Consider the following 12,881-nt stretch of genomic DNA (forward strand, 5'->3'; position numbering starts at 1 on the left):
AACACTTTGGCAGAATTACTAACGAGTAAAATCCAGTATCTTGTTGATTAAGTGACTCTGCATGACCCCAGTGGTGCTGCTGTGGTTCACACAGCTGAGTGTGACGCTCCACCCTGCTGGTTGGAGTCATTGACCATCGGCACCACTCATTAATGTTAGAAAGTAGGAGTTGTTTGAAACAAAAAAATCTACTCATTATCCCCTTCTGTGAGGGTGTCCCAGCCAAAATATTATATATATATATATATATATATATATATATATATATATATATATAGAATATATATATATAGAATATATAGATATATAGAATATATAGATATATAGAATATAGATATATAGAATATATATATATAGAATATATAGATATATAGAATATATATATATAGATATATATAGAATATATATATAGATATAGATATATAGAATATAGATATATAGATATATAGAATATATATAAATATATATATATATAGATATATAGAATATAGATATATAGATATATAGAATATATATATAAATATATAGATATATAGATATATAGAATATATATCTATATAGATATATAGAATATATATATATAGATATATAGAATATATATATATATAGAATATATATATAGATATATAGAATATATATAGATATATAGAATAGATATATAGAATATATATAGATATATAGATATATAGAATATATATATAGATATATAGATATATAGAATATATATATAGATATATAGATATATAGAATATATATATAGATATATAGATATATAGAATATATATATAGATATATAGATATATAGAATATATATATAGATATATAGATATATAGAATATATATAGATATATAGAATATATATAGATATATAGAATATATATAGATATATAGAATATATATAGATATATAGAATATATATAGATTTATAGAATATATATCTATATATTCTATATATCTATATCTATATATATATATAGAATATATATATATATAGAAAATATATATTCTATATATATATAGAAAATATATATATATATATATATATATATAGAAAATATATATATATATATATAGAAAATATATATATATAGAATATATAAATCTATATATAGAATCTATATAGAATATATAGAATATATATATCTATATATATATTCTCTATATATAGAATATATATATATATAGAATATATATAGAATATATATAGAATATATATAGAATATATAGAATATATATAGATTATATATATATAGAATATATATAGATTATATATATAGAATATATATAGAATATATATAGAGAATATATATATAGAATATATATAGATTATATATATAGAATATATATATATAGAATATATATATATAGAATATATATATATATATATTCTCTATATATAGAATATATATATATATAGAATATATATATATATATAGAATATATATATATATATAGAATATATATATATAGAATATATATATATATATATAGAATATATATATATATATAGAATATATATATATAGAATATATATATATAGAATATATATATATAGAATATATATATATAGAATATATATATAGAATATATAGATATATATAGAATATATATATAGAATATATAGATATATATAGAATATATATATAGAATATATATATAGAATATATATATAGAATATATATATATAGAATATATATAGAATATATATATATAGAATATATATATATATATAGAATATATATATATAGAGAATATATATATATATATATAGAATATATATATATATATAGAATATATATATATATTCTATATATATATATATAGAATATATATATAGAATATATAGAATATATATATAGAATATATAGAGAATATATATATATAGAGAGAGAGAATATATATATAGATATATATAGAGAATATATATAGAGAATATATAGAATATATATATAGAATATATAGAGAATATATATATATATATTCTATATATATATAGATTATATATATAGAGAATATATATATATATAGAATATATATATATATATATATATATATAGAATATATATATAGAATATATATATATAGAATATATATATATATATAGAATATATATATATATAGAATATATATATATATATATAGAATATATATATATATATATAGAATATATATATATATATATAGAATATATATATATATATATAGAATATATATATATATATATATAGAATATATATATATATAGAATATATATATATATAGAATATATATATATATAGAATATATATATATATATAGAATATATATATATAGAATATATATATATATTCTATATATATATATAGAATATATATATATATATATATTCTATATATATATATAGAATATATATATATATATTCTATATATATATATAGAATATATATATATATATAGAATATATATAGAATATATATAGAAAATATATAGAATATATATAGAATATATATATAGAATATATAGAATATATATATAGAATATATACAGAATATATAGATATATAGATATATATAGAGATATAGAGATATATAGATATATACACACATATATAACATATTATAGAAAAGAAATAATTTTTTGAAGTATACATTGAAAACGGGTCCGACAGACCTGAACCTCTTTCGAGGGTTAATACTAAAGAAATTGTACTTTTGATAATGTCTGGTGTTTGAGTGGAGAGAGAGAGAGAGAGGGACTGAGAGTGGGAGAGTAAGAGAGAGAAAGAGAGAGAGATCACCTGATGGTCGAGAGACATTCTATTTCAGTGAGAGTCAGAGCAGCACTGCAGTGCACCCTGGTATGGTGGCCTGACAAGATCCAGGCTGGTTCGTTCAATGACGCTCTTAATTAAAAGGGGCAAAGACACTTTTTGGATGGTTTGCAAGTTTCCTAATTATCCTTTGAAGCAGGCAAAGCACAAAAGCCCAGCCACCAGAAGCATTTTAATGGAGTCTCACATGGGTTCAGAAGAGATAAGCAATGCAGGAATACTGATCATCCACGTTCCTCACAGTATAAATGTGAGATAATTACACAATATGTCTTTGTGTCAGGGAGATATATAATAAAAATATAATAGCATCATTTCTGATGGGAAGATGACGGTTCATTAAACAGGAGTCAATGGCATCAGGCTCTCTAGAGGTCACTTCTCTGTCGTCAAACAAGAAGAGAGGATGAAGATGATGGCACTTAAGATGGCAAAAAATAGGCAAATTGATTGAGTTGTATAAAAAGAGAGGGAGCCTAATTACGTCTCCCTTGTTCTCTGAGTTCACAAGGAAGCTCATTAGTCTCAACACACATGAAGTTTACACCTCACTCACTGCCGATGGAAACACCCACTGAAGCCCACTTTCATCCAACTTTTGTCTTGACTGGAAAAGACAAATGACATTCATGCCTGAGTCAAATGATTCTGCAGCAGTCACGAGTATTTGTAATGGAGTGCCTTGAACACTTGAAGATTATATGTCAAATGCTGAATGTTTATTTCAAATGTTGTCTTTTTATTCTTTTTTAGACTATTCCTGCCTGTTTTTGCACTCTGCCTTTTGTGCACCGTGGGTCTGAGAGGACTGAATCTTCATCTATGATGTATGTCATACACGTATAATATTCTTGACAATAAAGTTAACTTTGACTTAAATGGAAACATGACACCAACACGCAATCTTTTGCTATGTGATGGCACGTTTTGCATACACAAAACACACTAAACACTGGCAACGTTCCTCAGCAATGTTCAGCTGCTGCACACAAAAGTTTTTGGTTCACCGCGACAGCGTTCGGTAAACGGTGCTCTTTCACTGTACAATGATGAACAAATAGGGAGGAATTCAAAAGGAAGTTGAGTGAGGATCCAGCTTGAGGCTGCACCTGTTGGAGGACGCCATGCTTCTGTCCATCATAAATCCAGACACCCTTGCTCAGAGTGGGCCCCACTCAGGAGGGCAGGCATGTGTGAAAGTCTGAACACACACAGACGCTGTGCCACTGACGGGAGGGCCATCAGACGGGGAGGGATGAGGGACACAGTGGATGACTGTAAGCAGGTGATGTGACAGTTAGCTAGGCACCTGACAGCTATTCTGGTGTGTTCTCGACACTGAACATGACACGAGCTTGTTTACTGCCAATGAAAAATAGTCTAATCACCAGTTTTAACTGGTTTAAAAATAATTCTGCAGTTTAGGTGTAAAAGTCTATTAAAAATCAACTCATCCTCTTCACTGAAGTAGAATTATTTCATCATTTTTACCTTTTCTCGACTTCTGGATATACGTCACCAGTCCTGGAGGTGTTTGCAGTTTGGATGTCCTCCCACAGATGTTGGTGTGTGCGAGAATTGACTGTGACTGGAGTGTGACTTGGGGCCTAGTTACCGAAGCCGAGGAAGGCCTACTGACAGAGCGTTCAGTTGGTGGGGTGAGGCTCTGCGACAGCCTGAACAGAGACATGAAACAGAGTCGATCGAATTAAGACACAAAGATTTTTATGGATGAATAAAATGTGGAAAGGGAAGACAATCCCTGATTGAGGTGTTAATGCTTCTCCTGCGTGTATTCTTCTCTTCATGTCTGCATGATTGTAGACGGCTGCAGTGGTAGATGAAGTCAAGGTGGTCCTGCCTGACTGGTGTGTTGGTGCTGTTGAATAACTGACTGACTGGAGAAGGCGAGGCAGGAATGGAGGAGCAGCTACGTCATCCTGCTCTTTTTCAAACGGGACATATTTATTTCAGTGGCTATAAGAAACATAATGAGTGAGGGTGCTTCCATAAACAATAGAAGGATCAGTTAAGTTTTTTTTTTTTTTTAATGAGTATGAAAATGATCATGTCATGGCCGTCAAACTTCAACCCAATTAAACACCTGGGGGGGATTCTCCACCACCATCATCAAAGGGGGGAATTCCACAGATGTGGAACATCTATTTCAAGGCCCAGAGAAGCTGCTCTCCCCAGAGACGCTATCATGACCGCTTTGTATTAATGGGCCTCTTTGAGGAGGAGCTCCAGTAAAATATGTCCAATTAAAATGCATCACATTGAAACATCGGTCCTGTTATATTGATGCTATTTCTTTATGTTTCAGGGTAATGTTGATCATTTAAAGAATTTCCTTCCACCTTTGATTTGAAACTATTTTCATACTTCATGATGGATTATCTCATAAAAGACAGACTCTTTACCTGCGTGGTTTCGCAAGAAGCAAACGAAACCCCCCAAAAAACTTTTTTTTTCAGATTAAGAAGACCTCTGCTACAGTTTTTATGTAAACAACCAGTGAACTGAAACCAAATTCGACGAGGATATCCTGACACTTACAGAGCGCAGTACTCAAAGAAGTGCCAGCACCAGAGATGAGAAATTCTGTGTCACATGCACCATCAGAAATTCTCACTAGCCATCCACTTTTAAGTGAAATTTAAAAAGCATGTGTTTGCATTCAAAAAGGTAGAGCATCAGCATTCCTCAACTGCTGTTAAGACACAACTGCCACTGGTGAAACGACATGTACACTGTTTCTCATACAACAGTGGACCTGCGCAACCCATTCAGAGTCTTCTCAAGCACCACCACAGGGAAGCAATGCTGTGACCTTCCCCGGGGATGTGCACCATGTTGCCAACCCTCAGAAATTAGACATTTTTATCATCCAGTCACAAAATCACTGTTTAACGAACCAAAATCACCTTGAAACAGTTCCAGTTTTTACCTACTTTAAAACCGTTTGCTCAGTCTCATAAATTTGAATTATATGTCTAAATATTGGGGATTATTTTATAAAATATGTTTACATTTCATACATGTTTAGATCAAAATAAACAGAGGATGCTCAAAATTCTTTCCTTTTCTTTTCATACTGTGTTCGAAGGTTTTATACAGTGGAGTTCGGATTGAATTGGATTTTATTCCTCCACAATGCAGAAAATGACAGACATTAATGAAGTCTTTTTTTCAATATAAAATATTTCATAAATATTGTTATGAACAAACCCACTGTAAAACCTTCAGAATACAGATATGAAGCAAACAGAAGTGGAGATATTTGCCCTGCAGATGAATAATTAAATTACACAGTATGTATGACCTTAACATAAATATCTGGTTTCTGCTTCTCCCATTATTTGATTTAAGGTAAATTGTGGGGGTCTATAGCTCATCTAGACATTGATTTTGAGAAGAATAAGGCATTGAACTTTGACGTCCTGAGATCATTTACAGGTCTGAGGTTTGGGCTTTTACCGTTTTTTAAAATTTTATTTCCACCTCTGGGCAACTCATGTACAAACACTTTTCAAAAAGGGAAATAGAATAGCTGTGTTTCCATTATAGTTTCTCAAAATAAAAGCGATATTTCTAAAATGTTGACAAAGTACAGTTGCAATTTGCAGCTGTTTCCGTTGAATGGTGTTAAGCGCATAAGCCATACTTCTCGTAAAATCTCATCCCGCAAGACTCCACTTTGAGGATGGAGGTATAAAACATTTTGCATTTTGAAGCACCTATTTCGGTTGCCCCTACTGCTGTTGCCACTGTTCTCATCACAAGACCAAGGCAAGCGAGTCATAGTTCAAGGGCGAAATCCGTATGTATGGGAGCAGATACAAATAAGGGATTAAAAAGTGTTAACGGAACTCCCTATGTCACGTCCAGTGAAAAAGTGATTCCATTGCACATTAGCTATATTCTTCTATATCAACATGTCTGAAAAGCCACCTCATGAGTGTAAAACGTTTTAGCAATATTTAAGAGGTTTTTTTTAAATTTATGTTTCCATTACCAGTTTTTTTATTGTGATATTTAGGTTCTAATGGAAACGCAGCAAATGAGAACGACCGTACACTATTTGCCTCAGTGATAAATGGATTTGATTTTAGGTACTTCCTGCTCATACGCCATTGGCATTATACACTATCATAACCAGGGAGCACATAAAGTCTTCCCTAAACAGACCTCTTCAAGCAGGTAGAAGCAGATCCAAGGTGGAAGCTCGAGTGGAGGAGGCTGAGAGACAGTTAGCACAGGAGGGCAGAGGAAAAGTAAAAGAAGCCACTGCAGTTTTTTAAAGCCAGATGGAGCACAATTATGTGTGTATATTTAGATGATTGCTACTGTAAGTGCCCCAATGGGCTGCTACCACTGATGCAGCCATGTCTTACACACTAAGACAGCACATAATCGGTGAAAAACATGGCTAGTTGGCAGCAGAGGAGCTGCTTCAGACTCAGCTGCCACTGTGTTTTCAAACTGACCAGTGCAAGAAGAGAGTGGGAGCTACTTTGGAAGGCTGTTGCCTGCCTCCCAATCGGCTAGAAACTGTACTGGGTATATTCTATTCTAATTTTACTCAGGCTCCTGATGCCATCACCTGTTCAAAGCTTTCAGGTGGAAACATGGCTGTTGCCAAAACTTTGCCGATCAGTTTGAATTCCTGAGTCCCAAATTGCCATACAATTGACATGCAGCTTCATTTGTAATCATATTTTCATCCATATGTCAGTGGTCATCACAATCGTATCCACCTCATTAAAAATGTAATTCAGCTGCTGGTGACTCCGTTTAGCTACAGATGTGGGGTCAGGCGGCGTGTCCCGGGCCAACACAGGCCCACATGCACCAGTGTTAATGAGATCATGTCAACAGCCTCTCCTGCAATGGCAGTGCTCCATTCATGGTTTGGTGTTTGAGTGTGAGTTGGTGCAACTGCTATCAATGAGGTCACAGTAGTCCATCCAGCTGCTATGTAATAGGTTAAATACGTACAGCACGGCCTCACTTGGGGACGTGATGATATTTCTCTATGTTGCATTTTCTCTTGCCTCTTAGGAGAAAAATCTGCCTCTATTTAAGTAATTACCCAATATGGTGATAATTCGCTCATGTTTCAGTTTGATTGTGCACTTGAGATGTGAGTCTTGAAGTTGTTACCTTCAGTGATATTGAACATAAATGAAGAAAGACAAATATGTAGTGTGGCGCAACTGAACATCAACTGTAGTATTCATCAGTCAGAGGAGGAAGTGAGAAGCATGCAGTCTGCTGTAGATGTTTCAAAGAGGTTGTGAGACACGCACGCGCACACACACACACAGAATCTGCGAGAAACAGCTGCAAACAAACAATATTCACTACCCTGTGATTAAATATCCTGAATATGTTTTGCCCGTAGCTTGTTTCATAAACTGCCAGCTAGTCATATTGTTGGAATCCACGGTTATGAGTGTGCGCAATTCCTTTTCACTTCTCAGTTCTCAAAGTTCTCCATTAGAGGGCCTCCTAGAGGGTGGGCAGTGCAAACCTGTAGCTCATCAAGTCTCATCAGACTGAGGTCAAGAGGAGCCTGTTGCCAACCCTTCAGCGTCAGAGTGTTAACCTACAGTGGTTACCTCTACCAGTGTTCTGGGCCTAATCGTGCACCCTCCCGGCTTCTTGTGATCAACTGCGGACTCTCTGTGAGGATTGGGGTTCCTCTACCCACGGCTGGCTCCACTAGGCTCTTCCTTCCTCACCCTCAGCCACAGCATAACCTATCCGCCCTCCAACAAACTCCATGTGCCAACTCTTCTTGAGTTAAGGATTCAACTGTCTCCTTTCACTCAACACTCCTCTGAGCTACCTCCACATGGACTCATTCTCCCAGATTCCATTCATCCCTTCCTGGCAGATCTTCATCAACTCCACAGAAAGACCTATTATCTCCTTATCATCTCCATGTCCATAAATCTACGTCTCACACTGTATCCAGATTTCCTGAGACTCCAGCTATTCCAGAAATAACCTGGACCAAGCACAATCATCCATTCATTTCTTTGTAATAAACTCCATAAACACCTTAGCTCCTCAGAGTGTTTTGCATGTGGGTCAGGTACTTGTATTCTGTCCTCGCGGTCATGTAGCTGGACAACAGCTTGACAGATTGCCAACAACAAACTCTAGCAAACAGTTTTCTTCCAAAGAGTATGGCTTTACTGACAGTTCTGTAAAACTGAAAAATACAGCACAATATAAAGTGTGTGTCAATACACTACATACATGAACAAATGAAATCACAACATTGTAAATAGTTACATCTTAAAACAACATGAAATAAACTACAGCCAGGAGCTACTGAATATGACATAAATGTCCACGAATTATAATCATCTTTTTTTACAGGTGATAAAACAGGCAAACCTTAACATAGGCAATGCACAGGTTGCATTCTAGCTTAGCACATGCCTTCATGTTAGAGGTGTAACCAAATCACATGTGTCGACTGCATTCATCAAACAAATTGCAATAACGTTTTTCTTCTACAAAGCAATCTTTACATATAAACTCTCAAAATCAACAATAGTTTGCATATCTACTTACTGACATATCAACTTCAAGGCTTATGCAGGAGAAAACGTCTTGACATGTACACTGCTTGGTGCCCACTGCACTAATGAGCACAAGGTGTGTAGAACTAATTGAACACTACTGAAAGAAATGAGTGGAAAAGTACTGGCAGAAAAGAAACAACACTAGAAACGTCCACTAGGGGTCAGTAAGAATTAAACTGAACAGGTAACAACTGAACAGGTGACAGGACAGCTTGCAAAAAAAAACCATGACAGAACACTCCAGCCGTTCTGACCCAGCAGTCACTCTCAAGAGAACCCTACCCTATCTGAACAGAACTGAGTTCTCTAATCCACTCATGATACAGTTCTTAGGTGTCTCAGGAAACAACAAAATATCACAAACCAGTGTTTGAATCAGCTCATTCAGCTTCTACTGAGTCTTCAATCTAATCCATCTCCTCCTCCAGCAGAGGTCTACACTGCTCCACCAGTCTCCCAGGCCCTTTCACCTCCCGAGATGTTAGCTCACCCATTACGGAGAAATTCACAGGAGATGTAGGCCGTTGTGGGGGTTTTCTTTTACAGTGCACCCTGGTCTTCGATCGTTCACCACATTGCTTCCCCCATGATGACACCAAGATTTCATTCATCCTTGTACTCCTCTCCGACAAAGCCCTAAGATGGTCGGAGGCCCGGTTCCAGGATCATTCCAACTTTGGTTGCACCTCGAAGAAATTCATTCAAGAATTCAAACAAACCTTCAGTGAGGATTCCGATCACACTGCGGAACCAGAGCCTATGCAGGTCAGTCGGACCCACCTGTCCCAAGAGGAATGTCAGAGGCAAGTAGAATCTAACCAATGTATCTACTGCGGATCCCCTGGTCACTTCATAGCCTCCTGTCCTGTTTAGCCAAAAGAGAGGGTCTGTCAGTAGATGCGGGGAGACTGGCGGACCGTCTCAGAACCAATACCTCACCCCTATTCATGCTCCCTGCCACACTTATTTTCAACAATGACTCTCAGCCTCACTACACTCATAGATTCTAGTTGCGAGCAAAACTTGATCGACCACTCTGTAGTCCAACAATCCAACATTAAAACCATACCTCTGTCCACTCCATTAAATGTCTCTGTAGGGGCTTGGTTTTGTGGGTGATCTGGGGAATGCTCTACTGTCCAGTGCAGTTAATAATTTATGGAAACCACCACGAACAAATCTCTTTCTATGTCTTTCCCACATCTCACTTATCCATTGTCCTTGGTTTTGACTGGCTCTAACAGCACAATCCGCATCTTAACTGGTCAGAACTCAGAATCGAATCCTGATCGTTTTAACTGCCTTTCTCGCTGCTTAAAAGAGTTCCGTCCCTCTAGGCCCGTCTCCAGCAAACCCCAAAGATGCTGACCCCACTGATCTGTCTCTCATTCCTGAAGAATATCATGATTTCAGCCAAGTCTTGAGAAGGCACAAAGCTCTTTCTCTACCACCTCATCGTCCCTATGATTGTGCAATAGATCTTCTCCCTGGTGCACCACTACCCTCCAGTAGGCTCTTTAATATTTCCCATCCGAAAAGGGAAGCCATGGAGAAATACATTCACGAATCACTCTCTGCGGGTATAATTCACCATTTATCATCTCCCCTAGGGGCGGGCTTCTTCTTTGTCAGCAAGAAAGATGGCTCTCTCCAACCTTGCATCGACTACAGAGGACAAAACCAAATCACTATCAAAAATAAATATCCCTTACCTCTCATTACTTCAGCCTTCAAATCTGTTCAAGGAGCCACCATTTTTTCCAAACTCAACCTCAACAACGCCTACTATCTTGTCCGGATCCACCAAGGACATGAGTGGAAAACAGCCTTAAAAACCCTCATTGGACATTTTGAATTCTTAGTCATGCCTTTCGGTTTCTGCAATGCCCCAGCTGTGTTTCAAGCCCTGGTTAACAATGTACTCCGTGACTTCCTGAGCATCTTTGTATTTGTTTATGTGGATGACATTTACTCCAAGACCCTGGATGACCATCAGAAACATGTCCACCTGGTCCTCCAACTACTCTTGGAAAATCGTCTCAACATCAAAGCTGAGAAATGTGAGTTCTGCAAGATATATGTCTCATTCCTCGATACATCCTAGAGGGCAGACAACTTCGTACAGATCCAGAGAAAATGAAAGTAGTCCTGGATTGGCCAGTTCCACAAGCATGCAGACAGTTCCAAAGGTTCTTAGGTTTTGCAAACCTCTACTGCTGTTTCATAAGAAATTACAGTCAGACTGCTTCCCCACTGACCACTCTCACCTCCACCAAAACCACTTTCTCATGGACCCCTTAAGCCAACTCAGCCTTCCTAGACCTAAAGAAAAGGTTCCCCCAAGCACTTGTCCTCATCCAGCCCAACCCCCACAAACAGTTTGTTTTTGAGTTTGACGCCTCTGAAACAGGGGTCATGCAGTCCTATCACAATGCTCAGACTCTGATGGACCTTCACCCTTCTGCCTTTTCTCCCATAGATTGTCCTCTGCCAAGAGAAACTATGATGTAGGGAATTGGGCGGTGGCATTGGTTGGAGGGCGCTGAACATCCTATGCTGGTTTGGACAAATCATAAAAACCTGTCTTACTTACTGTCAGCCAAACATTTTAACTCATGCCAATCCCGTTGGTCTCTTTTCTTTTCCCGATTTAATCTCTCCATCTTGTATCACCCAGGTGCCAAAAACACTAAGCCAGATGCCCTTTCCCACCAGTTGTCCTTGGACGACACCAACACTGCACCGTTGGGACTCTTTCCTGGGACATTGAAGATGTCATCAACCAAGCTCTCCAGACTGAACCAGACCCCAGCACTGGTCCACCAGACAGAATATACATCCCATCCTCGGTTCTCTGCCCATCCTGGTATCAGCCGAACCATTGCCCTCATTAACCGCTGCTTCTGGTGGCCATCCATCCACAAAGATGTTAAAGACTACATCCTTGCTTCTCCTGTTTGTACATGCAACAAATCCTCCCATCGACCACCCACTGGAGTCCTTCAACCCTTGACCACTCCAAAGAGACCCTGGACAAATATTGCATAATTTGTCACTGGACTTCCCCCTCTAAAGGTATGACCACCATTCTCACCATCATAGACTGTTTTTCTAAAGCATGTCATTTTACCCCCCTCCGCTTTTCAAACCGCTAAACTGCTTGTCTAACATATCTTCCATCTCCAAGGCATCCCCCTGGAGATTCTGTCTGACTGTGGACCTCAATTCACCTCCCAGGTGTGGAAACAGTTCTGTCTCACAGTCAACACCAAAGTCTCTCTCACCTAAGGTTATCATCCCCAGTCCAATGGTCAGGCGGAATGGATGAATCCGGAACTTGAGGCCACCCTCAGATGCCTTACGTCCACCAACCCTTCTCAGTGAAGCCAGTTCCTCCCCTGGGTTGAATATGCTCACAATTCACACATTTCCACTGCCACTGGCCTGTCTCCCTTTGACATCTCCCTGGG

At 36.8% G+C, this 12,881-nt stretch overlaps 1 long non-coding RNA gene across 1 annotated transcript; it reads right to left on the bottom strand.

Annotated features, from left to right (window-relative positions):
* Window positions 1-2,982: 2,982 nt before the first annotated feature.
* Window positions 2,983-9,489, bottom strand: LOC147242048 (uncharacterized). Its single transcript, XR_015110925.1, has 3 exons — window positions 9,401-9,489; window positions 4,301-4,485; window positions 2,983-4,084 (listed from the first exon to the last, which is right to left on the bottom strand). It is a non-coding gene; the product is annotated as an uncharacterized LOC147242048 (long non-coding RNA).
* Window positions 9,490-12,881: the final 3,392 nt, after the last annotated feature.

The sequence above is a fragment of the Aulostomus chinensis genome, chromosome 21, assembly GCF_037954235.1.
Source record: "Aulostomus chinensis isolate RoL2024-O1b breed Wild chromosome 21, RoL_Achi_v1.0, whole genome shotgun sequence".
Taxonomy (NCBI): domain Eukaryota; kingdom Metazoa; phylum Chordata; class Actinopteri; order Syngnathiformes; family Aulostomidae; genus Aulostomus; species Aulostomus chinensis.